Raw genomic sequence first — 27,339 nt, 5'->3', positions numbered from 1 at the left:
AAAAATCTCTCTTAAAATTTCTAGGGCAATTTTAATTGGTAGCCCTAAACAGACCTAATTGTGAAGAAGCTGGGCATTAGAATCTCAGAGAGTTGTCTGTCTCAGAAGCTTTGGCATCCTTTAGTCACTGTGAACATGTGTGTTGAGTGAGAAAGAGAGATTTTCTTTGTGATGAGCCTTTCTGTATATTTTCTGCAGAGGAAAAATATATAGTTCCTTAGAAGAGAAAAATCCATGAATACATTTAGCAAATGTGCATTCCCCACCTGTGAAATAAATCATGCTATTTAGTAAACTACCACCAAATACATCTCAATATGTTAAGATATGAAAACTAATGACTATTCATAAAAATTGAAAGAAAAATATTTTGAGCAAAAGATCTATAAAGAAGAGATTTCACTTTAATAAATGGGATTTGGAAGATGAGTTATGCTCTTATGCACTTTCTTGCATTTATAAAATAATAGGCTTATGAATCTTCTTTTGCCTGACAGGGTCAAGTAGCATACAGATTTCCTTTCCTCCTTATTTCAACTATTTAGATGCAGCAGTTGAGGTTCACTGGAACTATTCTGGTGGCTCTGATGGAGAGTTGTATCTCAAGTCTGTTGGAAACATGAGAATAGCAATACCTTTACCAACTGCATTCCAGAATTTGTCCCAAATGAATCTTCAAGATATTCTCATTTAGGGGACTGGAATATACTATAAATTTAGGGTTGTTTTTTTTTTTTGTTAGGCCACATGGTTTATTTATTTTATTTTAAAGATTTTATTTATCCATTTGAGAGAGAGAGTGAGAGAGCGAGCACAAGCAGGGGGAGCTGCAGGGGGAGCTGCAGAGGGAGAGAGAGAGGAGGATCCCTGCTGAGCAGGGAGCCTGATGAGGGACTGGATCCCAGGACCTTGAGATCATGACCTGAGCTAAAGGCAGTCTCTTAAACAAATGAGCCCCAAGGCAGTTGATTATAAACTATACCATTTACACTCTAGTTACTTTTTAAGAAGTCATCTTTAGTAACATAATAAAACCCTTACCACCCAAAGTTGCTTGTTAAAGCAAGTACATAAAATTCCTCCACTTTATAAGTTGTAAAAGAAGAAAGTATTTTTTCTTTAGAAAAGATTATCCCAGTAGTTATTTAAAACTGGAATGATAATGTGATGAGAATTATAATGATTCAAAAGAGTCAAACTCTTGCAATTACAGCATATTAAGAAATCCAATCACATCATTAATTGCTGCATACCATTGCTAAGTAGAGGAAGGTTATTATTATTATGGTTTTTGACAAAGTACCTTTTAATTATTGAGATTCATTTCCTCTTGGCCACATACCCTATACCTAGAAAGTAGATACAGCATCAAAAGCTATTCTGCCTAACCTGCAGGGAATGCATAATGTTGCAACACTATAGTATTGATTTCTTTTTAAGATTCCAGGCATAATGGTGTAGTGATTTTTTTTTTTTAAGATGAAAATATTTAGTTCTTCAGCATGTGAACACATTCCCCCATGCCGGAAGTGGCCTTTGCTCCCTTGTTTAGATCAAATCTATTCTTGTCTTTTTGACAAGTTCCTTGAGCTCATCATTTTATTTTCTTCTGGACTAGTTTGGAGACTGCTCTGTGCCTTACCAGCTTCAGGCCTTCCTACAGCCATTGTTATTTGCATCTGTGAAAAACAGGATTAGTGTTCTCAAATTTTTCTATAAATAAAATAATGTCATGAATATAAACACCCATACCTTGGGTTTTGCAATATATTTTATCATTCCCCAAATACTCTCTTTGAGCCCAACCCCTTTGTAGGTGTGTTCTGAACCTCTAACTCATTGTGCCTGAGTTCTGCTCGAGTTCTTATTGGGAATCTCTTAGGGAGGTTATGCATAGTGTATGTTATCGCACAGCTCTTTCTCTGACTTAATAAGGTACAATCTGGATTTCTGTGCTAGGAAACTTATGCCTTGAGACTGTGTTTCTTTTCAAAATTTGATTGGATTTTTCTGTTCCTAGCACTTCTAGTATGGCATAGGAAAAAAGTATAATGGCTATGAAATAAGAATTACATTTTGAGCCAATATTGACTTTAAAAATCAAAAAGTATCTGATATTCTTGAGAAAGTCTTTACATGTATTTATGTGATATGGCTCATTCAGTAAATATAATATTCTTAGTGCTAAACATCTTGCTATTAGTCTGATCCACAACTACATCATACATTAAAGCTTAAAATAAATATTCCAGTATATTGGATCTGAGGACAATTTCTTTCTCACTATCAGAATCCTCTAAGAATACTTTCTCTCAGAACTTGTAGGGCCTTTTGGGATTCTTTTTTTCTTTTTTCCAGTCCCACTTAAATGCATAAAATCTATATAATTAATCATCCAATACCATTTCCTTTGGTGTAAAATGAACATGATAAATGGTAATGATTGCCAATGGATTTAACAAGTGAGACAGTGCATCTGCCTACCCAGACTCGTTTCACTTGTTTATCTCTTGGAGAGAGTGACCAGGAATGGTTTTGTAGCAGGTGATAAATCTGGGCACCTGCTTTCAAGTGTCAAGTCCTGGGTCCTATGTACCCAACAATTTATATTAAAGTTCATTATACTAAAAAGTAAGAACTGCTAAAAGTAAGGATTGAATTCTTCAATAATACCTCCTTAAAGTAAATTAGTTATAGAATTAGTTTTAAAATAGATTATTTGGTGCCTCAGGCTTTAATTAAATGAATTGAAGGCCCTGTTCAACAGCAGTGAGATAACATGTGAGCAGTGTTATGCGAGCTCGAGCTCGTATGAAGGCAGTAATGGCGTCCATCACAGGTGGAGCATCTGACCTGGCAAATCGCATAACGTGACGGTGGTCACATCGCCATAAGTGAGCAGTACTCTTTCAAAAGATCCATGAATTTTAATAATACTTCTTATGACTACTTTTAACTGGAGACATGTTAGAACTTCCAATTAAGCTTTTAAAACGAAGCAGAACACTAAAGGTTGAAAGTTCGTATCTGCCACAGTCTTCTCAGAGTGAGTGTTATGGGGTTACTTTTTAGTTTTATGAATTGCAAATGTGGTTGCTGCCTTTCTCGGTTTCCGTTGGTTTCTTGCTATTCATCTTTCCCAGCACTTTTCGCTGTTTTGAAAGAGTGTTTCCCCATCATTTTCATGTTGTAATGCCTTCTTCTTAATTTAGTATAGATCTGGAAAGTGATCATCTGTGTGAAGATTAATGGGAGACCTATTCTTAGCGGCACACAGAGCTTCAGGCCTCGGCTTTGAAACTATATGCCGTTGCCCCCAGAAACTGCCAAGGAATCTGCCATCATGAGAATGAACAGGCTTGTGCTAGGATAATGAAGCTACTTGATTTTTAAGCTTCTTTGAGGTGAGGAGTACTTCTTGTTCTGAGTAGACATCCATAATATATGGAAACCTTGAGGTGACACCACACTGGTGGTACAGAATGAATGAGTTAGTTCTTGCTTCCAACATTTATTTCTTTTTTGCAGTTTCTTCTCTTGAAGGGGATCATAAATCAGCCAATGAATAACATCAAGGTTTTCAAAACCCAATATTTGACTCCTTTCCCTATACTGGCTAACTTATATCTAATTGAAGGTCTTTAAACATCCTTGATTTAAGTTATTAGAAGAGATCCTGATTTTTATGGTGGTTTACTCTTGAACCTCTATGACAGATGGAGAAGTGAGTGGAAACACATGCTGAGTTTGAGATGGTGTAGTCTGGTTTCTCAGCATGGATGAATATTACGGTCTGATTTCCTAGGTTTTTGAGATGATGATAGAGACTCCTGGGCTTGAGGAATTTCAATTTATTTCCAAGGGGACCCCAAAAGACCCAAGTCTTTTGATATCTTAGGGTCCATATGTCCTACTAAATGTCTAAATAAAATAATTGGAGTCCTTGTTCCACATACAGCTGCAGAAAGGTCAATTACATTCTCGTGGTGGTCGCTTCTCATCCCATAGTCCTCCACCTCCGGTCTCAAGTCATGACCTTTCTTCATCTTATATTTTCTGCTACTGAAGCTGCTTTTCACATAGCTCCACTTAAGGGTGACCACCAACTTTTTCTCATTTCTCAAGGCAGTATAATACAAGGCTGGCGTGTGAAGAGACTTTTCTTGAAGGCTTGTTTAACTGAAAAATATGGCTTATCTCTGGTAATCAGTGCTACTCAATCTATTGGAAAGAACACGAACTTGGAGACAGATATATTAGGGTATGAATCCTGGCTCTACCTCTTCCTGGTTGTAAGACCCTGGGGAAGTTACATCTTTCAAATCTCAGGTTACTATTTTTTTTTTTTTAAATGAGAATACAGATACCTCATAAATTTATTAAGGTTAAGTAAGATAATAGGGGTAAATTCCTTGGCATATAGAAGCCATGTGATAAATGTTTCTTGATACCTTTTGAAAATACAGACTTCAGCCTCCCTTCTTGAACCTGGGAAGAAGTTTGTCTTTGTTCTTGGGGTGTGCATGCCTTTGTGTATCTAGGCTTGTATACGTTGCATGTAGCTGGAGTAGAGATGGAAGAAGATAGAAGAAAAGCCATGCTCATTGTCAATAGTTTAATTCAAAACCCTTGAAATCCTTAGTAAGTACTTGGTTTTGTATTATTTTGTGACTATTCTATTTATGTATTGACTTCTTTTGCCCGGTAGATTCCCTGAGGGCGAATCTGCTTCAAAGCCTCCTAATGTAGCTGTAGATTCTTAACATATCTTTTTCAGCTTAGTTGAAAGCTGATTACTGGGACATTGATGAACATTAAAGATGTCACTTTCCTGCACAGGTCATGAAGCCCTATTATTATTTTTTTTAAAGGTTTTTTTTTTTTTAAAGATTTTATTTATTTATTTGGCAGAGAGAGATCACAAGTTGGCAGAGAGGCAGGCAGAGAGAGAGAGAGAGAGAGGGAAGCAGGCTCCCTGCTGAACAGAGAGCCCGATGTGGGACTCGATCCCAGGACCCTGAGATCATGACCTGAGCCGAAGGCAGCGGCTTAACCCACTGAGCCACTCAGGTGCCCGTGAAGCCCTATTATATAGCCCTCTTCTGAGAAGAGTGGCTCCAAAGATTCTTTCCTACACAGAGTTGCTATGGCTCAAACTATATAGTTTTACAGTCTTAGTCCTATCGTGCTAGTGGCAGCTGATTGCCTGTGGGGTCTGGGCCCTGTTGAAAGCAGCCACGTAGAAGCTGGCTACATCAGATATCTGTCTCTGAGGGGGGTTTGCATGAATTCTGTCTTAAGAGACATTCCATTATAAGATAGTGGAAATCTATGCCTTTCCATATGTCTCTAAGTCTTAATCTCCTTATCTTTAAAATAAGCATAACGTTACCTATCTCATGGTATGTTGTAAGGATTAGGTGAGTAAGTTAATGCAAGGTTAAGACTGACCATAATACTGAATCATGGTATATATTTGATAATACTAATGATGTAGATGACATTATTGGCCCCAATTCTTTATCCCTCCTGCGTCCACACCCTGCCTTGACCTCAACCCAGGGTCATTGTACAGCCCACCCCTTGAATTTATACTTGGCCACATGGTTCATTTTGGACAATGGCATATGTGTGAAATAGACTGTGTGTCAATTCTGAGTCTAAGTGTTGAAAGTCTTGTCCATTTCTGCCTTCTTTCTTGACCACCACCATGGAAAAAATATATGCCAGTCAAGCCCTCTTTTTAAGAAGAATGAAAGATACAAGGAGTACTACTGCTCTACACCTAATGAGAAATGAGTCACCCCAGCTTTTACAGCCTGAAGTCAAGTCTCAGAGAACCCAGCCCAGATCAATTGAACGACAGCCAGTGTGCAGAAGTATGGGTGAAAGTAAATGATCATCATTTAAAGGCACTAAGGTTTGGGTGGTTTGTTATGCACCAATAGCTAACTAGTGAAGTTAGCTAGTGTTACTGCTATTCCTTTCTTTTTTCCACTTTTTTAAAAATTTCTTTTCAGTGTAACAGTATTCTTTTTTAGAAAACACAAGGACTAATAAGCAAACAAAGGGAAAAGAGTGTCCTTGAGCCAGCTGAATTTCGTGGATAACACTGAGCCTCTATCCCCAGGTGTAGTCAGAAACCCAGGGACTCCTAATGCTCTAGCCACAGACAAGGCAGTTTCCTAGGCTGCATCATCCTTCCTTCCAGTATTACTGCAATCGACTGTCAACATTGTGGGTGTCACTTTCTTGTGATTTCAAGGATCTGGACTAATGCACTCATGAAAAATAGGGAAAGGAAGGCAAAGTACTTATAGGTTAATTTGCATCCCCCCCTTATTTTTTTTTTTAATCAATTTCTTCTAAATTACTATTCTGCTGCAGTGGATGCTTTTGCCCTAAGCATAGAGGCATTCCATTCTTGAGAACTTTTTAGCACATGGTTGGATTTCTTGTGCTCCTGCTTCTCTCACTACATTGGCCTGATAATTCTTGCCATCACCCAACTTCCTCTCAGGGAGTTGGAGGGGATTAATGAGACAGTGTTTGCAAAGCACTCCAAGTCTCTCTCAGGAAGAGACACAGTAGTCATATAAATGTGGATATCTGGAGTCAGCACTCATTTATCCCTGTGTATCTATTTCAGATAGTTTGGTATCTTTGAGGCAATAATTTGGAAGGCACAACCTCATGCCCTTCTCTTAGTAATGCACAGCATTTCGCTTGGAGCGGAGATATTTTTTCCACCCTTTTGGCCTTGCCTGGCTTTTTAATGATCACTTCCATGCTGCCTGTCTCTAATCTGCTGAGAGATGCTGTCGGTACAAACTGTACTGTGAGACTGTGAGAAAATTACACCACAGCCCACATGGAAGCCCTGCTTTTGGTTCCAGGATGTCTGTTGGGACCGCTGTTAAGAATATGTGTCTAAAGAAGGAGCTCATTCTAATTCTTGGTGCACAGGTGAGTTAATAAGTGTGTGCATTGAGACCAAGAGCTGATGTATCAAAGATGTGGCTCTCTATCACCTCAGGGGTGTTCTTAATAGTGGTGCTGATTTTTTTTCCCCTCTCATTTTCGTCAAAGTGTATCAAGGGCTGTCATTGCTTCTCAAAGAAAGCACTTATTAATATGTATAAGATAAGACTGTTCCTTTCTAAGAATTAACTTTACTCACAATCATTACATCTAATCATAATGCATATGAAGAAAAAAGGTAAAACACACACACACACACACACACATGTGCACACACATACACAAAACCTAAGCAATAAAAGAGCACCACAGCTCTTAACGTACATGAAATAGAAAATGTCATATATTAATGCAAAATAAAACACAGGCCCTTGCTTTTTAGGTTCCTCTCTGAGTTTGTTGCATTTCCTAGGAAATGATGTATTTTTTGTTTGTTTGTTTCTGAGCCCAAATGTGCTTTATTTATTTTGAGTATATATTCGGCTAAATAATGGTATGCAAACAATGTTAGAGCTCCATTTCCTTACCTTGACTTGCCTTTTTAAAAAATTGAGGTATAATTGACACATAACATTATGTTCATTCCAGGTATACAACATAATGATTCACTATTTGTATACAGTTTGGAATGGTCACCACAGTAAATCTAGGTCCTGTTTGTCACTATCAGCAGTTACATTTTTTTTTTTTTGTCATGAGAACTTACAATATTTACTCTCAGCACTTTCAACTATTGCAATACAATATTATTGACTATAGTTTCCATCGTATACGTTATATTCCTATGACTTTTATAACTAGAAGTTTGTGACTTTGACCCCCTTCACCCATTCTGCTCACCCCACAACCTCCTTCCTCTCTGGCAACCAACAGTCTATTCTCTGTATCTATGAGTTTTGTTTTGTTTGTTCACTTGCTTTGTTTTTTAGATTCCACATATAAGGAATATGGTATGGTATTTGTCTTTCTCTGTCTGGCTTATTTCACTTAGCATAATACCTTCAAGGTCTATGTTGTTGCTAATGGCAAGATTCTCAATTCCTTTTTATGGATGAATAGTATTCCATTTTATGGATGGGTAGTATCCCATTATATATATACACACTCATCTACACATATATACCACATCTTCTTTACCCATTTATCCATTGATGATCACTTAAGTTTTTTCCATATTTTGGCTATTATTTGCAATAGTATAATAGTATAATAATGCAGCAGTAAACAGAGGTGCATTTATCTTTTCGAATTAGTGTTTTCATTTTTCTTCAGACAAATACTTAGGAATGGAATTGTTAGATCATATTCTATTTTTTTAAATTTCTTCAGGAACCTCCATGCTATTTACTATAGTGGCTGCATCAGTTTACATTTCATCTTATTATATTACATTTATGTTATGACAGTGCACAAGGATTTCCTGTTCTTCACATCTTGTTATTTCGTTTCCTTTTGATAATAGCCATTGTACCAGGTGTGAAGTGCTATCTCACTGTGATTTTGATTTACATTTTCCTGATGATTAGTGGTGAGCATCTTTTCATGTGCCTGTTGGCCATTTGTATATCTTCTTTGGAAAAATGTCTGGTCAGGTCCTCTGCCCAGTTTTTAATCAGATTTTGTTGTTGTTGTTATTGAGTTGCATGAGTTCTTTATATACTTCAGATATTAACCCCTTGTTGGATATATGATTTTTGAATATCTTCTTCCATTTAGTAGCTTGCCTTTTCCTTCTGTTAATGGATTTTCTCACATTGCAAAGCTTTTTAGTTTGATGTGGTCCATTTGTTTTTGTTGTTTTTGTTGTTCTTGCCTTTGGAGTCAGATCCAAAAAAATCATTGCCAAGATCCATGTCAAGGAGCCTACACCTATGTTTTCCTCTAGGAGTTTTATTCAGATATTATATTCAAGTCTTGAAGCCATTTTGAGTTAAATTTTCTGTACGGTGTAGGGTAGGAGTCTAGTTTCATTCTTTTACATGTGGCTGTCCAGTTTCCCCCACAATATTTATGAAAAGACTGCCCTTTCCCCATTGTATATTCTTTCCTCCTTTGTTGTATATTAATTGCCCATATAAGCATAGATTTATTTTTGTGTGCTCTCTTCTGTTCCACTGACCTGTGTGCCTGTTTTTATGGCCAAACTGTACTGTTTTGACTACTATAGATTTGTAGTATAGTTTGAAATCAGGGAGCATGATGCCTTTACCTTTGTTCTTCTCTCTCAAGATTGCTTTTGCTACTTGGGGTCTTTTGTACTTCCATGAAAATTATTTTTTTTAGTTCTGTGGAAAAATGTCACTGTAATTTTGATAGGGGTCACATTGAATCTGTAGATTGCTAGGATAATTTGGATGTTTTAACAATATTAATTGAGTTCCTTTCCCCATGTGTCATTTTTTTGTGGAGGAAAAATTTAGACCTCTCTGTCTTTTTATTCCTGTTCAAGTCATGTGAGGCAGGTGGTAGGTTACAGGCATTTGCCATTTTTCCAGTCTCTACTTTTCTTCCCTGGTTGGTGGGTAGATTTTTTTTTTTTTCCTTTCATCTGCTTTTCTGTGTCAGCAGCTATGAAGCCTGTTTTTCCAGGGGAGGTATAATCTAACACTGCCAATTTTGTCAGTTTACTAAATGGTCATTCAGGGGAAGGCTTGGCAGGCTCCTTGGCCAGTAAGCCTTCTCTGACACTGAGTGGATTGCAGAAACAAATCTCTGTTTGGTGGTGCCAAGTAACCATCTGTTTTAGGAGACTCCTCTGTACTTTTCTTTTCTGCCTTAACTAGGGAGTCATTATTCTGGCTCTGGGCCCCTCCAGAGATACAATTCAGAATGGAGCAGCCTGGGGATGCTACTCCTTTCTGGAGCAGCAATGAGAGCCTGGGTCATGCCTTTTGGGGATTTGCTTGTTCTAGGAGTGCCTTGGGTACCTGGGAAGCTCCAGCACCCAGAGCAGCCTCTGTTCTGCCCTAGCTCTCTCCTGGCATTTTCAGGAGATACCCCATGGACCAAAGATGGCCCAAGACCTGGACCTTCCAAGGGCTCTCCTATATGTGGTCAACACCAGGCTTTGAAAAGTGTCCAAACTGAAGCTAAAGCTCTGTTACTTGATCTGGTCTTGCTCCTCTTCAGACATCTAAAGTAATATACTAAGAATTTCTGGGGGCTGAGGGATGATGTGACAATTGCTCTATTGTATCGGTCAAATGTCTATTGATGTGGTAAAATGAGCAGCTTTTTAGGTAATCCAACCATTTCAGTTATTAAGTTGCCTTCATGATCCTTGCTTTTGTTCTCATGCATGTGCCCTACTCCCAAAAACATATTTTGAGGTTTGGAGTGAAACATGAGAAGCACAGTCATGTAATATCTTCTCCACTTCAAAATAATGATGTCAAATGATTACTCGGGATCGAGCTTCTCAGTGCCTGAAGAGCCATAAATTTGTCCATTTGTGGAACTGAGGCCACCAGAGAATGTCTAGTAGTTTGTAAATTCAACATTCTTATGATGATCTGTAATTCATTTATGACTTCTCCTCTTGTGCACACCACAGTAGAGAAACGATCACTCAATAGGAGAGATGTTTAATATTCTCTGCTCTCAAGTGTCAGTGGCATAGCATTGTCTGTGGCCTCCTGTTCCAGAACTTCTTCATTAAGTTGAAAGGGAAACCTACCCACCTACTACTGAGTACACAGTGGGATGGCTCCCCATGCTTGGGCCCTTGTCCCTGAATCAGTTGGAGAGAAATATTTCCTCTGATGGAAAACACTTTGAAATAAATGGTGAAGGGACCCGAAGAGTAAGATTTTCATTTCATGCTTTTTGGGAACTTTTTTTGGTGTTTATTTCAAAGACTTAAGTGTACTTTGGGGGGCCCCTAATCATCATAAGCCCTGGGAATTTACTTCTCTGCAGCTGCTCCCCCTCCCTAAGCATCCCTGCATGGAGCAAAATAATTGTCTGTTTCTGCAAGCAGCCTCCTGTGCAGATGGAGCCTGATTAGCATGTGCGCTTGCAGCAGTCCACTGCTCTAACCACATTTGGAAATCCAGCCACTGAGAGAAATGTGGGCTTGACATTCATTAACATTCTTTGGCTCCCTGGGAAATACACATAATAGGGTAAAATTGCCATTAAGGAGAGCAACACTTGAGGGAAATATCTACTCAATAAAGATAGAGATTCTTCTCATCAACAGCTGAGGAAAAATCCAGTTGCCATAAAGGGTAAAAGAAACAGCCTCTTAATATGAGTGGAGATGACCGGAGTTCAGCAGGTCCGCAGCTCTAATGAATCCCATCATCCTGCACTGGATTGCAACTGGCTTGTTGGTATGCACATGTTTCTCGGGCATATTTTGGTCTTAGCAGATCCCAGAAACAGCGTAATGATTTCTATCCCCAGGGTTGTTGGTATTAACCTTAAGAGAAGGCAAACATGGAAGGAGCAACTCTGAACACTGATGTGGAGCACTTAGGTGAAAACTTTTCCCCCTGAGTTTGGGGAAATAATATTCTTGGGTATTCTCCCTGCTTGGTACTTGGAGTTCTTAGTAGAATATGATGAAGTAACCTGTGCCATGGATAATTTCTGCACTAGACCTAGATTCCATTTTACATCCCTGGGGTAATTTGATTTGACTCTTTGGGCTCCATAGTCCTTTGAATTTGAGTGATACTCTAATAACACTAGAGGATTGTGTGTTGTATATACTGAACCTGATAAAGGAGTAGTTATTAACATTTGGCAAGACTGTCCAAAGAGCAGCACTAAAGTGTTTAAACCAGTCCAGGTTCCTGGACATTTTAAAATTCTCTTTGAAGAGACTTGAAATTATATCTAAGTTAATTCCTTTTTATTGGCTTGGACTCAAGGGTAGGTCCGTGACACAAAAACTTAAAACCCATTTTTATTTTATCCTCACTTGACCAATGAAATGCTCCATTTGGTAGTTCTCACAGCTACTGTCCTTGATGATTGGCAGGGAGGAACAAGGCTCCTTGCTGAGTCTGTGTCTTCCATAAAATTATTGATGTATTGAAGAAGTTATCTAAAGCAGCAGGTTTCTTAATGTCTGGTTGAGCAGTTTTAAATTCCTTCCTGGGATATAACACCAATTTGTGCACATACTATTTTGATTCTTTTATCTCCAAATGGCCTTAATTTGATGTTAGACATCTGCATTGCATTTCAATTTCATAGGAAGCAGCACCCTGTGTTCCTTATTAAAAAAAAAAAACCCTGTATTTGTATAGCAGTTTATAATTTCCAATACTTTTTCACACATAGTCTCATTCTTAATCCTCACAATATGCCTGTGTGATAGGTGCTATTACCCTCATTTTTTTAGATGAGGAAACTGAGGCTCAGAGAATAAATTGCATATGTTTTTATAGCAATTTATTAGCAAAAGCAGAATTTGGACCTGTAGCTACAAGCCCTTTGTGGTGGTAGAACTCAGAGTGGAGAGTGAAGCAGAAAACTTTGTTTCCTTCATAACATGCTGTACAATTTGATTTTTAAATAAAGTACATATAACACTTGAAAAAATTTTGATCAGTTAGAACTTTGCCATTGTGTTTCTGCCATAGATTAGTTGATGTAATTGTGTGAAAGTCATGGTGACTAAGATGACAGATGGATACGACAGGCCAGACTTTGAATAGACTAATGAGTTATGAGCAGAGCACTACACAGACCACACTGGCTGAGCAAACAGACTCAGCAGAGCCCTGGACCATCAGATGCTGGCCTGAGCCATGTGATAGCAATGTGACATGTCCACAGCCTGGATCAGATGCCAGTAGATCATTTGCTAGTTGTGATTTCACCAAAACCTGAGTATGTAACTTGGGCAAGTTTGAGGTCTCAGTTTTGTTCTCTATAAAAAGTGGGGGTTCAAATCTAGCCTTCCTCCTAACTTTGACTTTTTGCTTTTCTGTAATTCTATTTTATTTTTATTTGTAAGATGTCCAAAGTTATAAATCTTTTTAACCTGGACTCACAATCTTAGCTAGAAGATCCAAAAGTCTATTTTAGAATAACATGTTCTCTCTGGGAAAGACCTCTGTGTTATCAAACAACTATCAATCATGATAATGTCCTAAACAGTGTTAATCAGACTCAAGAATGTGTTCGTTTATTGCTAATAGAGGTCTTAATTATATTACTGAAATAGTTCAAAAGAGTTTGGGCTTTTGGGAATAGGACTCAAAGTACATTCTCTTCCATCAATTTTTATAATTTGAGTTACATATTATTTATTTTAGGTATTTTTAGAATATGTTGTCAAATTTCCTTAAAATAAGCAAGAACTTAACCTTTACAGAGAGTCTAGTTTCATTGCTTGACCGTGCCTAACAATGTGGCTTGCTCTATACCATATTGGAATTGACCCAATCACAATTTCCTCAAACTTTTTGACTTGTAATATCTCACAATTTCAGTTATGAGACTTTCAGTAATGAATTTAATATGAAAGAAGATGATAAGAAATCAATTAATGTTCTTTCATGTTATTGCTTTGCTTGTAGATAATCAAGTCTTAGATCAGTTCTTTGAGAGTTTGAATTAAGGTGAGGCAAACAAAGCTGAATGAGAAGGATGCTATGTATATCAGGATATTCCCCGCCCCCTGAAATTTATTGCAGAATTTGAAGTTTCAATATGTTTGTATAGTTGCTTACCACAGTGCCTTTGGAGGTATAAGTTAGCCAGAATAGCTGTCTAAACAAAATACTGCACTGACCAATTTTCTGGCCACTACTCAGGTAGCTGAAAACTGCTCTGCTCATCATTAGGTGGTATTGGGTCCATCCCAGCAATTCTGGTTGAGTGGATATTACTACATAGGCCATTTGACTGTTCTCCTCTTGATGTTTTGTCTTCATTGATTAGTTTTCCCAGGAAGCTAGATGTCCATAGAGCTTCAGGCTGAAATGTGAACTAGGGCTCAGGTATGGGAAGCTGCTTAGAGAGCCCTATACCACTTGGGGTGGGACTGAGGAAGACAGAGGCCAGGGCAGAAGGAGACTGCCTGAGGCAGGCTGAAAGGTTTTGGCGTTGCTGAGAATAGATTAGGGTGAAGGAGAGTGATGGGCACTAGTTCACATAATTGTGTGACAAACCATTTACATATAATAATCCTCATAACAACTAAGGTAGATACTGAAAGTGGTAAGTCTAGGTCTGGAAATAAATTCCCCAAGGTTACATATAAGTATTGGAGCCAGTATTTGAACTCAGTTCTGCCTGAACACAAAAGGCTTTACTCAACACTGCTTTATCATTCTGCCTCCCATTAGTGACAGCCACCTGGGTGTTGAGGATTATGAAATGTTCCTTGTACTGAGGTGGATGTTGCAAATATGAGCTAGCTGTTCTTTCAAAGACACTAGTTCTCATTTGTGCTTACCTGGCTGCTTGCACAAGTTGCAACGGCAAGCCTCCCATCTGCCGGCAAGAAACAGTCTGTGTTGGAAGGCCTGGATAGGGATAGGAAGTAGGGGTATGCAGGGACAATTCCATTTCCCTTCTATCCCATTACACAGCTTATCTTTTTTTTTTTTTTTAAGATTTTATTTACTTATTTGACAGACAGAGATCACAAGTAGGCAGAGAGAGAGAGAGGAGGAAGCAGGCTTCCTGCGGAGCAGAGAGCCAGATGTGGGGCTCGATCCCAGGATCCTGGGATCAAGACCTGAGCCGAAGGCAGAGGCTTTAACCCACTGAGCCATCCAGGCGCCCCACAGAGCTTATCTTAATAACACAAGAAATATTTGCTTCTCTGAAGACTAAGTGAGTTAAAGATGCTTTGTTACTATTTTCTTTCTTTTTTTTGAATGAAATTAAAATAACCCATTAAAAGGAAATTCTTCACTTCAAACTGTTGAATGCTGTGATACTTAATTTCAGCTTGTTAAATTTAGGGTCTTGAAACAAAATTCTACACATAAATGTTCTTTGGGCTTATGGCATTTCCATTTGATTGTGAATTGGATTAATGTTCATTTATCTTAAGCTCTTGCCTCTCATTCGTTTTTGTTTTGAGATGCTTAAGCAAATGTTGACAGTTACGGTTGGTTTAATAAGCTGCCTCAGTTATGTAAATGATTTCTGTCAGTTATGTTATTGCTAGTTGAAGATAGTCTTAAATTTTCTGGTATATTTTTAGACCTTACTAGTAAAGCATTCCTGATACCTTTTAACATTTTTTTTTGTTTCTTCAGTCATCAAGTTGACCTTTTTTCTAGCTCCCTCTAGCCTTACACTTCCTTTTTGAATCTACTGTTTGCTTGACATGAAAAATGAACTTATACAATTATAGACCCAGTGGCCTTTTCTCAGTCCTCATTCTTCTTTGCTGCTCTGCTACAGTTGACATTGCTGCTTCCCCTCTTTCTTGAAATGTCCTTCTCTTTGACTTCCATGATACTCTATTTTTCTGGTTCTTTATTGCCTTTCTGACTGGTCTTTTTCCTCTTCATCTCCTTCACAATATTTACTATATATATAGATGTGTAGTTTCCAATTGTAACACTTGTAGATGGTAGTAATTGTGCAACACATGGGAGTTTTCAGATGAGACCACTTCAAGTCTGAAAGTTACTGGAGAGTGGGCCGAGGACAAGAATTTCTTGGCATGCATGAAACCCAGTTGGGCACATCAGTGTGCTTCTGCACACCAACTGGGAGCTTTATTACATACATTGTGGAGATTTGGGTTATCCAACTCCATTTCATTGTAGATAGAGGTTAACAGAATCAAGGTACAGGTAAATAGTGGGGCAATCTAGACTCCCAGGTAATGAAATACCAAAAATAAGAATGGGCAAGAAGGTCCAGGAAGTTTAGAGAGAAGTCAAGGAGAGGGCATTCAACAGATGTGAGAAACAGCAAGGATTCAAACACCAGGAGTTTTAGCATGGACTGAGGAACATCTGTGACAGCTGTCAGATATCAGGAACAGAAATTAGTAACCCATACTCTCAGCTGAGCTTGGCTGGAATCCAGAGAAATACCACGACATGGCTGAGCACCAGAAATCAGAGCACAGTTGACTTCTCATTAAAAATCAGCCTCAGGTTTTGAAGGGTCAGGGGTGGGAGGTTGGGGGAACAGGTGGTGGGTAATGGGGAGGGCACGTTTTGCATGGAGCACTGGGTGTTGTGCAAAAAGAATGAATACTGTTATGCTGAAAAAATAAATAAAATGGAAAAAAAAATCAGCCTCAGGTGTCTGTGAGAGCCATTCTGAGCTACAGAAGGGAACAAGGTGATAGACTCTAGACTGAAGAGCTTTGAATACAGGTGAGATTCATTCTGGGTTAAAAAAAAAAAACTTGGAGTTCCTGGCTGCAGCTAGTTTGGGAAGCTCCTTTATTATCACATTTCCTTTTGGGATACGTCATTCATATCAAACAATAAGGTGATGATTTCTTGCCGTGTGTTCTTATCTAAGCTCTGACCGGATAGAAACTGAATGTTTCCACCTAGAAATCTTGTTACCTCAAGCTCATGTCTTTCATAACTGAACACTGTCTCCACTTTCTACTTCTTGTTTCTTCATTAATCTCTTAGGATCATCATCTTGTAGACATATTTGACATCATGTCTCCTGTTTGTTGCCCATCAACATTGTCATTTTTTAAAAAAAGATTTTATTTATTTATTTGACAGAGAGGTAGAAAGCCGAGAGCAGAAGGGGAGGGAATGGAAAGAGATAGGAAGAAGCAGTCTCCCAACTGAACATGGAACCTGATGCAGGGCATGATCTCAGGCTCCTGGGATCATGACTTGAGCTGAAGGCAGACGCAGAACCACCTGAGCCACCCAGATGCCCCAACATTAAGTCATTTTCTGAAGGGTTTCTCACATTTATACCTTCTTTTCTAATTCAGACCCTTATTCCTAATATCCAAATCTCTTTACATCTGTTTTCTCTGTGATCTTGCTAACTCCAATCTCTTCTTTTCTTGGAAGCACTTGGCACTCTCTTTCCTGATTAGTTTTCCATAAACTTAACTTTCATTATCTCACTCTTCTGATCAAAAATGGATTCAGGCATTCCCGTGTCCCTTCCCTTCAAGTAAAAGCATCTTTGACTATTTTAGGAAAACTTGCTAGCTTTACAAGCCACTGCACTGTTTAGAACAGTCTTCTCACTGGCTTGTGAGAATATTCACTCACTGACTCAACAACCCATCAAATCAAGATAATAATAGCCCCTAAACATGTCTACATCTAATTACCAGAACCTGTGAATATATGTACATGGCAAGGGAGAATTAAGGTTGCATTGGAATTTAGGTTACTAATCAGGTGACTTTGAGATGGGGAGATTATACTGGATTACCCAGGCAGGCCTATAATAATCACCAGTGTCCTTAAAAGTGGAAGGAGGAGGCTGAAGAGAGAGAAAGAGATAACAGAATCAGGGTCAGAGTGATTCACTAGTGAGAGGGACTCTATCTACTATTGTTGGCTCTGAAACAGAAGAAGGGGTCCACCAGGCAAGGGATAGAGATAGCTTCTAAAAGTTGGAAAAGACAAGGAACCAGATCTATTCAGAGTCCACAGAAAAGAATACAGCTGTACCAGTACCTTGATTTTAGCCTATGTCAGAATTCTGGTCTTCCAGACTATAAAATAATAAAAGTATTATTTTCAACTACTGACTTTATGGTAATTTATTACAGCAGCAATAGGAAATTAATACAGCACCCTCCTCCCCCAAATAGTTACTGAGATCCTGAGTACTCATTAGGAGCCAGGCACCCCACTACCTGCTCATGAGGAGCTCAGTGTTGAGAAGTTCACAGTGAGGGAGAGGGTCAAGGAGAGAGAGACTCCTATTGATCAGATTTGTTCTATTTCATTTATTCATTCACTCACTAAAATAATTAGTAAGTACCTATTATGTAAGGCACTGTGGATGGGACCATTCACGAACTTAACAAGGACACAGTAGTTGGAAGACACACAGAAAACTTACAAAATAGAAAAAATGTCCATGGGAAGTAAGTGCTATGAGGAAAAGTAAAAGGGGTTGCAAGAATTAAGACTGAAGGCTTATCTTTGTGTATGGTGTAAGGAAATGGTCCAGTTTTATTTTCTGCATATCATTCTTATGTCCAATTTTCCTAGTACCATTTACTGAAGAGACTGTCCTTTTTCCATTGGATATCCTTTTCTGCTTTGTCAAAGATTAGTTGACCATAGAGTTGAGGGTCCATTTCCTGGTTTTCTGTTCTCTTCCATTGATCTATATGTCTGTTTTTGTGCTAGTACCATACTGTCCTGATGATCACAGCTTTGTAATATAGTTTGAAGTTAGGCATTGTGATACCACCAGCTTTGATTTTGTTTTTCAACATTTCTCAGGCTATTCAGGGTCTTTTCTGGTTCTGGTACAAATTTTAGGATTTTTTTTTCCAGCTCTGTGAAAAATGTCAGTGATATTCTGATAGGGATAGCATCGAATGTGTGGAAAGAGCTGATCTGTCCATTGACAGATGGACGGATATAGAAGATATGGTATTTATACAATGGAATATTACTCAGCCATCAGAAAAGATGAATATTTACTATTTGCATTGACCTAGATGGAACTTGAGAGTATTATGTTGAGTAAAATAAGTCAGTCAAAGAAAGACAATTATCATGTGGTTTCACTCATAAGTGGAATATAGGAAACAGCACAGAGGATCATAGGGGAAGGGAAGGAAAACTGAATGGGAAGAAAAACCATGAGAGACTCTTAACAATAGGAAACAAACTGAGGGTTTCTGGAGGGGATATGGGTGAGGGGATGGGGTAATTGGGTGATGGGCATTAAGAGGGCATGTGAAGCCATGAGCACTGGGTGTTATATGCAATTGATGAATTGTTGAACACTACATCTGAGACTAATGACATATATTGGCTAATTGAATTTAAACAAAACAAAGAATTAAGACTAAGGGCGTAGCTACTTTTGGATAAAGTAGTCAAAGAAGGCTTCCCCAAATAAGTGGTATTTTAAAAATATAAAAGAATAACTCTGACTATGAATTAAATTAAATTTATAATATACATTGTAAATTATATATGAAAATTAAATATCTGATATAAGTATATATTTTATAAGCTTCTGTGCTTCATGAATTTCTGCTCTTTGTGAGCTTCATCATTTTGGATGTAGTGACAACCATGGTTTTGGGTATGTGGAGATGGTTGACCCTAGTTTTTCCTATCTCCTGCTATAACCAGAGACATTTCTGGAGTTTGGTTTAGAGTGTTTTGACTTAGTCTTGTTACTTCCGACTAAATATGGGTTTTCTCTTCAATACCTTTGGCAGTATCTTTAATGGATTATAAGAAATCCTTAATTTTCAACCCCATCCTTCATGGAGTCACCAAGTTAGATGGAAAGCTAAAGAATTATCCTACAGATTTAATTCAGTTTCCTCTTTTAATCTCATGTTGGAAGTGCAGCAAGAACACAATTTTCTGTACACAGTCATGACTAATAATGATATTAATCTGCTGTGAATTCCTTAAAGTTGGTCTTCAGGCCAAAACTTTTATGTTATGATGAAGTATGTTGTATAATGGAGGATCTTGAGTACAGACGCCTTTTATTAAAATTGGTTTTTATAGTTAAAAGACCTTTTAGAGAGAGAAAAGTGTTGGATTCAGAATTATCTATGCTGTATTGACTTTATTGTACCCTAAGGTGTTCTTGAAATGCAAATGTGGGTGTTCATTAAGCAGAAATGGTTTCAAAACTATTATGCTCTGGTATGTTAATGCATGTGGAAATTTGAAAGCTTCCTGCCTTTATTAATATTTTCTCTTACTTTTTGGGGGAGAGAGGTATTTATGGGTCAAACTAAATGCTAGAAAATCTCTCAAGGAAATGTATTTATATTAAGAGTAAGGATTTGCTTTGGCTATCTAGGCATGCTGGCATAGAAGTCACACTCCACTTCTCCCAAGATTCCCCCCCTCTAACACCCAGCATACAGACATGTATTTCACAATTAACTGTGTATTTCAATAGCTGTTAAGATATTGTATAATAAGTTAAACAACCAACAAATTTGTAATTTAGTATCTCTTCCCAGTGCACAGAGTAAGTATTTATAGGACTAGAGGAATTTCAGCTCTGATTCTTCTTGGTTTCATGTTCATTCCTAGTGTTTTAGTTGGATACTACAATGTTTTAACTAGATCTAAGCAAGTCATTTGACCATTGGTTGGATATTTTACTTTTAACTTGCCTCACATACATATAATTACATAGATAAGGTCCTTAATATTTGCTGGTTTACAACTAGAGCACTGCTGGGTCAATAGAAAATACTGAGACACTGACAAAATAAAGGATAAAATAAAATCATCTGACTATTTTAAAAGATGAAGAAAAAGCATTTGACAGGATTCAACATCAATTGATGATAAAAATTCTCAACAAAGTGGGTAAAGGTGGAACATACCTCAATATAATAAAGGCCAAAGCTAACAAGCCTAAAGCTAACATACTCAGTGGCATTATACTCCTTTAAGATCAGGAACAAAATAAGGATGCCCACTCTTGCCACTTTTATTCAACATTGTATTGGAAGCCCTAGCCAGAGCAATTAGGCAGGAAAAAGAAATAAAAAGTATCCAAGTTGGAAAGGAAGAATTAAAATTCTTATTATTTGTGGGAGGTATGATTTTATGTATAGAAAACCTTAAAGATAGCTCCAAAAAAGCTATTAGAACTAAAAAACAAATTTGTTAAAGTTTCAGGGTACAATATCAATATACAAAAATCATTTGAATTTTTATATGCTAATATCAAACTTTAAGAAAGAGAAATTAAGAAAACAATTCCTTTTACAACTGTATCAATAAAGAATAAAATGCCTAGGAGTAAATTTAACCAAAGAGGTGAAAGACCTATACACAGAAAACTATAAGACACTGATGAAAGGAACTGAAGAAGACACAAATAAATTGGAAGATATTCTGTGCTCATAGATTGGAAGAATTAATATTGTTAAAATGTCCATAAAACCCAAGCAATCTACAGATTCAATATGACCCCTATCAAAATTGAAATGACAATTTTTCACAGAAATAGAACAAAGAATCCAAACATTTGTGTGGAACCACAAAAAATCCTGATTAGCCAAAGCAATCTTGAGAAAGAAGAACAAAGCTGGAGATATCACCCTCTCTGATTTAAAACTATATTACAAAACAGTTTTGATTACCAAAACTGTTTTGGTAATCAAAACAGTATTGTATTGTCATAAAACCAACTCGTAGGTCAGTGGAACAGAAGAGGGAACCCAGAAATAAATCTATGCTTATATGGTCAATTAATATACAACAAAGGAGGCAAGAATATATTGTGGGGAAAGGACAGTCTTCAATAAATTGTCTGGGGAAAACTACACAGCCACACATGAAAGAATAAAACTGGATTACTATCTTATGCATATACAAAGTTTAACTCAAAATGGATTAGAGACTTGACTATGATACCTGAAAATATGAAACACCCAGAGGAAAGTATAAGCAGTAAGCTCCTTGACATGGGTCTTGGCATGGCTCTGGATTTGGATCTGACTCCAAAGACAAGGGCAATAAAAACTAAAATAAACAAATGGGTCTACATAAAACTAAACAGTTTTGCATATATTTTTTCCCATTAAGTAGTTTGTCTTTTCCTTTTGTTGATGGATTTTATCACTTTTCAAAGCTTTTTAGTTTGATGTAGGGGTTAATATCCAAATTATATAAATAATTTATACAACTTTTAATAACAATAAAAAATCTGATTAAAAACTGAGAAGAGGACCTGAATAGACATTTTTTCCAAGGAAGACACACACAAGAGAAAATAACCAATGCACTAACCACCAGGAAAATGCAACTCAACACCACAATGAAATATCACCTCACACCTGGTAGGATGTCTGTTTTTACAAGGACAAGAAATAACATGTGTTGATGAGAATGTTGAGAAAAGGGAATCCTCATACATTGTTGGTGGGAATATAAATTGGTGCTGCCACTTATAGTAAACAGTATGGTGGTTCCTGAAAAAAAAAAAGAATACAATCTATAATTCCATTTCTGGTCTTTATCTGAAGAAAATGAAAACACTAATTTGAAAAGATACATGCACCCCTATATTCATTGCGCCATTATTTGTAATAGCCGAGATAAGAAAACAACCTAAGTGTCCACTGATGGATGAATGGAGAAGATGTGTTATATATACACACACAGAATGGAATATTACTCAACTATAAAAAGGAATGAAATCTTGCCATTAGTGACAATATAAATAGACTTAGAGGGTATTACACTAAGTGAAATAAGCCAGACAAAGACATATACTATATGAAACAAAACAAATGAAAAAACAAAACAAAACTTACAGATCCAGAGGACAGATTGTTGGTTGCCAGAGGGGAGGGGGGTTGGGGAATGGGTAAAACAGGTGAAGGAGATCAAGAAGTACAAGCTTCCAATTATAAAGTAAGTCATTGTGGTGTAATGTACATCATGGTGACTATAGTCAATAATATTGTACTGCACATTTGAAAGATGCTAAGAAAGTAAATCTTGAAAGTTCCCATTACAAGAAAAAAATAATTTATAACTTTGTATGTTGATAGATGGTAACTAGACTGATTGTAATGATCATTTTGCAATGGATACAAATGCCATATCATTATGTTATACACCTGAAACTAATATAGTATTGGATGACAATTGTATTTCAGTAAAAAAGGATAACATTAGGCACATACATTGATGGACTTTATACTTAATATGTAGATATTTACCTTTATGTAAACAAAATATTCACTTAGGTACATATGAATGACTCATTTGGAAATTGTCATTGATGTCCTGGGCCACATATTTCATTATCCATTATCACTATTACTATATGGTCATGTAATATTTGGACATGGCAGATTACTCTAACTTGACATGTTTCACTCTGAATTGGTACATCATAGTGCTGTTACAATCATTAATATATAAGCGATAATTTAGAGGCACTGCAGAAGTAGATCAGGCAGTTTCTTTGACACTGAGTAAAAAAAAAATGTTTTCACCTGTCTGCTTAACAACTCCATGTTAAGAGACCTCATTTCTTTTTTTTTTTTAAACATGTTACTACATAAAGCAGTGTTCACTTGTACTTATAGAGCAAGGGCTGTATAAAATTACATATGGAAAACCTTTCTAGCTGTAGAAATTATAGAACTTGTTAGTTACGATTGTCAGAGAATAATATGTAGAATGGTATAGTTGAAAAGCATGACTTCTATAACTTCTGCAAAATGGATTCATTTGGAGGCATATTCTCCTATTCTCTACTTTCTCCTTTATTTGTATATCTATTCTGTCTCTGTTTACTCAGTCACTGCTTTATAATAAAAACACATATAGTGAAATATATTTTTTATGTAAGGAACTAGGAATAAAGAGAAAAGGGGACTAAGAAAACTAAGATGAAACCAGAAATGAGGGAGGGATATAAAATAAATGCCAATGATCCTCTTTCTTTGCTAGAGGAGTTTGAGCATCATAATGACGAAGGCAAAGAGAGACTCTTTTCATAATTATTCTTTGACTAATTTGTCTCTTTCCAGGTTTACCCTCAAGAGCAAGTGACTCATAGCATCCGATTATAATTTCCTGGTCTACTTTCTGATCAGCAAATTCATAGGACAGTAGGCTACAAAACTAACCATAGCATAATGGGTTCTTGCCGCAATCTGCCTTTTGGGATGTTCCCCCACGTTCTGTTTAGGTTCCAGCTGAATGGAATTGTTTGCCTTTCCATGAGTGTACTCCATTGCTCTCCCTTCTCACACAGTCTCTCTTGCCAAAGTGTTCTCTAATCCAGTCCTCCAAAGCGGAGCCTAAATGCCACTTCCTCCATGAAGCATTCCAGAATTCCCACAACCAGAACAGCTTTTATCAACTCTTCACTCCTATTACACCCTTGCTTCTCTCTGGCTTAGGGTATTTATCCTATTATGCTTCCTATTAGCCATGCATGTCCAGATTTTATTACCCCCGTTTGAGTAATTTTCCATTTAATTCAATATTTTGCATATAATTGGTGCTTAATACATGCTTTGTTAAATGAAGGAATGAGTGAGTAATGAATGACTGAATGAATGTTAGCAGGTAAGATTTGAGATTCTCCGTAAACTGAAGTAGTTTGGCCTTCTCCCCAACTTGGAGTGAGCTATTCTTTTAGAGTTGCATTTGATTTTAAAACAGAATTAGGGGTCTATAAAAATAGCCTGCAATGAGTTATTTGAGCAGTCTCACTGTTTTTTAAGAGTGGTAATGTTCCTTTTATGATGCTTTTCATTTACAGCATGGCCTTACAGCCAACTCTTTTTTGAAACACAATCCCATTATTACAGCTGCCTTTTGCCTCAAACAACTTCCCACAACATTAGAGGTATAATATTGCAAGAATAGCTACTGACAGAGAGGTTTCTGGTTTGCAGTCAGGGGGATACAGGATGTCAAATTGCTCATCATTTCTGGATCTGAGGGAAGCAGTTTGAAGATTTTATTTTACCTATGTGGTTCCAGCCAACCATGTCATGGAAAACATATTTCCCTATATAGAATAAGGAAATGGCTCAAATAATTCTCACAGTTTGCTGAAATCCAAACATGAAATAGGATTGATTTTGTTTTATTTTATTTATTGGGATGATCCAAACAGAAAGAATGCATGTAAGAAGAAATAAAAGCTCAGATTTGTTTTGAGAGTTTGTTGTTGAGCTTTTTTTTTTTTTTTAAAGATTTATTTATTTGACAGATAGAGATTACAAGTAGGCAGAGAGGCAGGCAGAGAGAGAGCGAGGAGGAAGCAGGCTCCCCGCCAAGCAGAGAGCCCGATGCGGGGCTCGATCCCAGGACCCTGGGATCATGACCCGAGCTGAAGGCAGAGGCTTTAACCCACTGAGCCACCCAGGCGCCCCTGTTGTTGAGCTTTTAAAGAAAGAGTTTAGGGTATGAACCTCGACGATTTCTGCGTCTGGATGTTTAGGCTGTGGGGTATAGGTTTAGGCATGCTGGAGGGGCTGGAGAGAACAGTGGATAGAGTAGCAAGTGCAGGAAAGACTGGAGACCAAACCTGAAAAAAGGCAAAACCTGTGTTCAGGGTCCTCCTGGTTCCAGCTGTCTCTACCTTCTGGCCCCTAGTACCATCCTCTCCATTTAAAAGGACTTATGTGCCGGGGCACCTGGGTGGCTCAGTTGGTTAAAGGTCCTGCTCAATAGGGAGTCTGCTTCTCCCTCTCTACCACTTGTACTCTCTTGTGAGCCTTTTCTCTCTCAAATAAATAAATCTTAAAATAAAAGGACTTATTTTCTAGGTGCCTGTTTGGCTCACTTGGTTAAGCATCTGCCTTCGGCTCAGGTCATGATCCCAGGGTCCGGGGATTGGGCCCTGGGCTGGGCTCCCTGCTCAACATGGAGTCAGCTTCTCCCTCTCCCTCTGCTCCTCCCCCTGTTTATGCTCTCTCTCTCACTCTTTCCCGCTCTAAAATAAATAAATAATTTTTTTTAAAGGACTTATTTTCCAACTAGTTCTTTTGGGGTCATATTCTCTTTGTCTTCCAGGATAGGACTACCTTTTATCTGATGATCCAAATTGCAATAATTGGATATTGTGAGAAAGTCAAATGAAAACCCAAAATCTCTTTTTTGCCTCCTGAGTAAATGACAGAGAGTATGTGTGTGTGGCTGTGTGTGTATGTGTGTGTGTGTGTTATGCTGCTGTTAAGTAGTTAAGTAGTAGCAGAACTGGATGGAAAGAGCAGGGGCTTTGGATTTAGTCATTCATAAGTTTATGCTTTTTTTTTTTTTTTTTTTACTGTGACCTTCTATGTGGTGCTTGTTATGTTAATTATCTTCTCAGACCCTCTATTGCCCCTTGCCCCATCTCTCAGACTGGAAAATTATTGAAAAATTAAATGAGCTAGCCAAAAATGGTTGAGTACGGTTCCTGCCCTATAGTAGGGCTCACTGAACACTGATTTTGATGGTTGATTTTATGTGTGAACTGGACTGGGCCAAGGGATGCCCAAATGGGTGGTAAAACACTATTTCTGGGTGAATCTGTGAAGGTGTTTCTGGAAGAGATTAGCGATTGAATCAGCTGACAGAGTAAAGAAGATTCATTCTCCTCAATGTCAGTGGTATTATTCAATCTATTGAGGGCTCAAATAGAACCAAAGGGCAAGGAAATGGCAAATTTGTTCTGTACTTGAGCTAGAACTCCCATCTTTTCCTGGTTTTTGAGCCTTCAGACTGGGGTTCACATCATCACCCCCCAAGTCTTGGGCCTTTGGACTGGACCTGGCTTTTCCTGATTTCTAGCTTGAAGACAGCACATCATGGGACCTCCTGGCATCTGTAATCACATGAGCCAATTCTTATATTAAATCTCTTCTTATATATATCTACTTCTATAGCCTGTTGATTCTGTTTCACTGGAGAACCCTAATACGCTGCTTCTCTCCACTTCTTCCCTCTGTCTTTTTTAATAGAGGCCTGGTGTATCCTTTCCACATCATCTTGTGGCATATACCTATGTAAGAAATGGCATCTCCTTGCTTAAGTATCGGTGGGAGTATTTTTTTTTATTCGTTTATTTGTTTATTTACAGCATAACAGTGTTCATTGTTTCGGCATCACACGCAGTGCTCCATGCAGTACGTGCCCTCCCTATTACCCACCACCTGGTTCCTCAACCTCCCATGCCCCCTGCCCCTTCAAAACCCTCTGGTTGTTTTTCAGAGTCCATAGTCTCTCATGGTTCATCTTCAGTGGGAGTATTTTTAACTCTTAAATCACACTGTCCAAATAGCCAACTACTCTTATTTCGCATATGGCTCTTTTAAGACATGATTTTTGCACTTTGAAGCTAAAAAATCACCAGATATCTGGGCTTATTGTTGAAAATGATTTTTATGGTAATGGAACTATTATGATATCTATTTTGTATATAAATATAAGGGTACAATTCTTTATAATTAGCTTTCAACCTGCAGCATGTTTCCTTATTATAATATTTCAGACATCCAAGAAGAAAACAAGTATGAAAAACAAGTGAATAGATGGATGAAAGAGCCTACCTTTCATTCTTTAAAGAGGACACAACAATTCAGTTTGGTAATGACTGGGACAGCACTTAGCTTCAGTAATGTAGTGTTTATCCAGTGATACATCAGGGAAATTTTAGATGCTCTGCATATAAAGAAGCTAAAGCTAATACACTTCAACTCCTGTAACATGGGCAAGTCACTTCATCCCTGTGGGTCTA

At 37.7% G+C, this 27,339-nt stretch overlaps 1 pseudogene; it reads left to right on the top strand.

Moving 5' to 3' along the window:
• The window catches only part of LOC123942117, a 163,938-nt pseudogene that overhangs the window by 90,967 nt on the left and 45,632 nt on the right, over positions 1 to 27,339 (top strand).

Source organism: Meles meles, chromosome 5 (genome assembly GCF_922984935.1).
Source record: "Meles meles chromosome 5, mMelMel3.1 paternal haplotype, whole genome shotgun sequence".
Classification (NCBI taxonomy): Eukaryota; Metazoa; Chordata; class Mammalia; order Carnivora; family Mustelidae; genus Meles; species Meles meles.
Note: the sequence above shows the minus strand (reverse complement) of the source record. Positions and strands in the feature narration are given on the sequence as shown.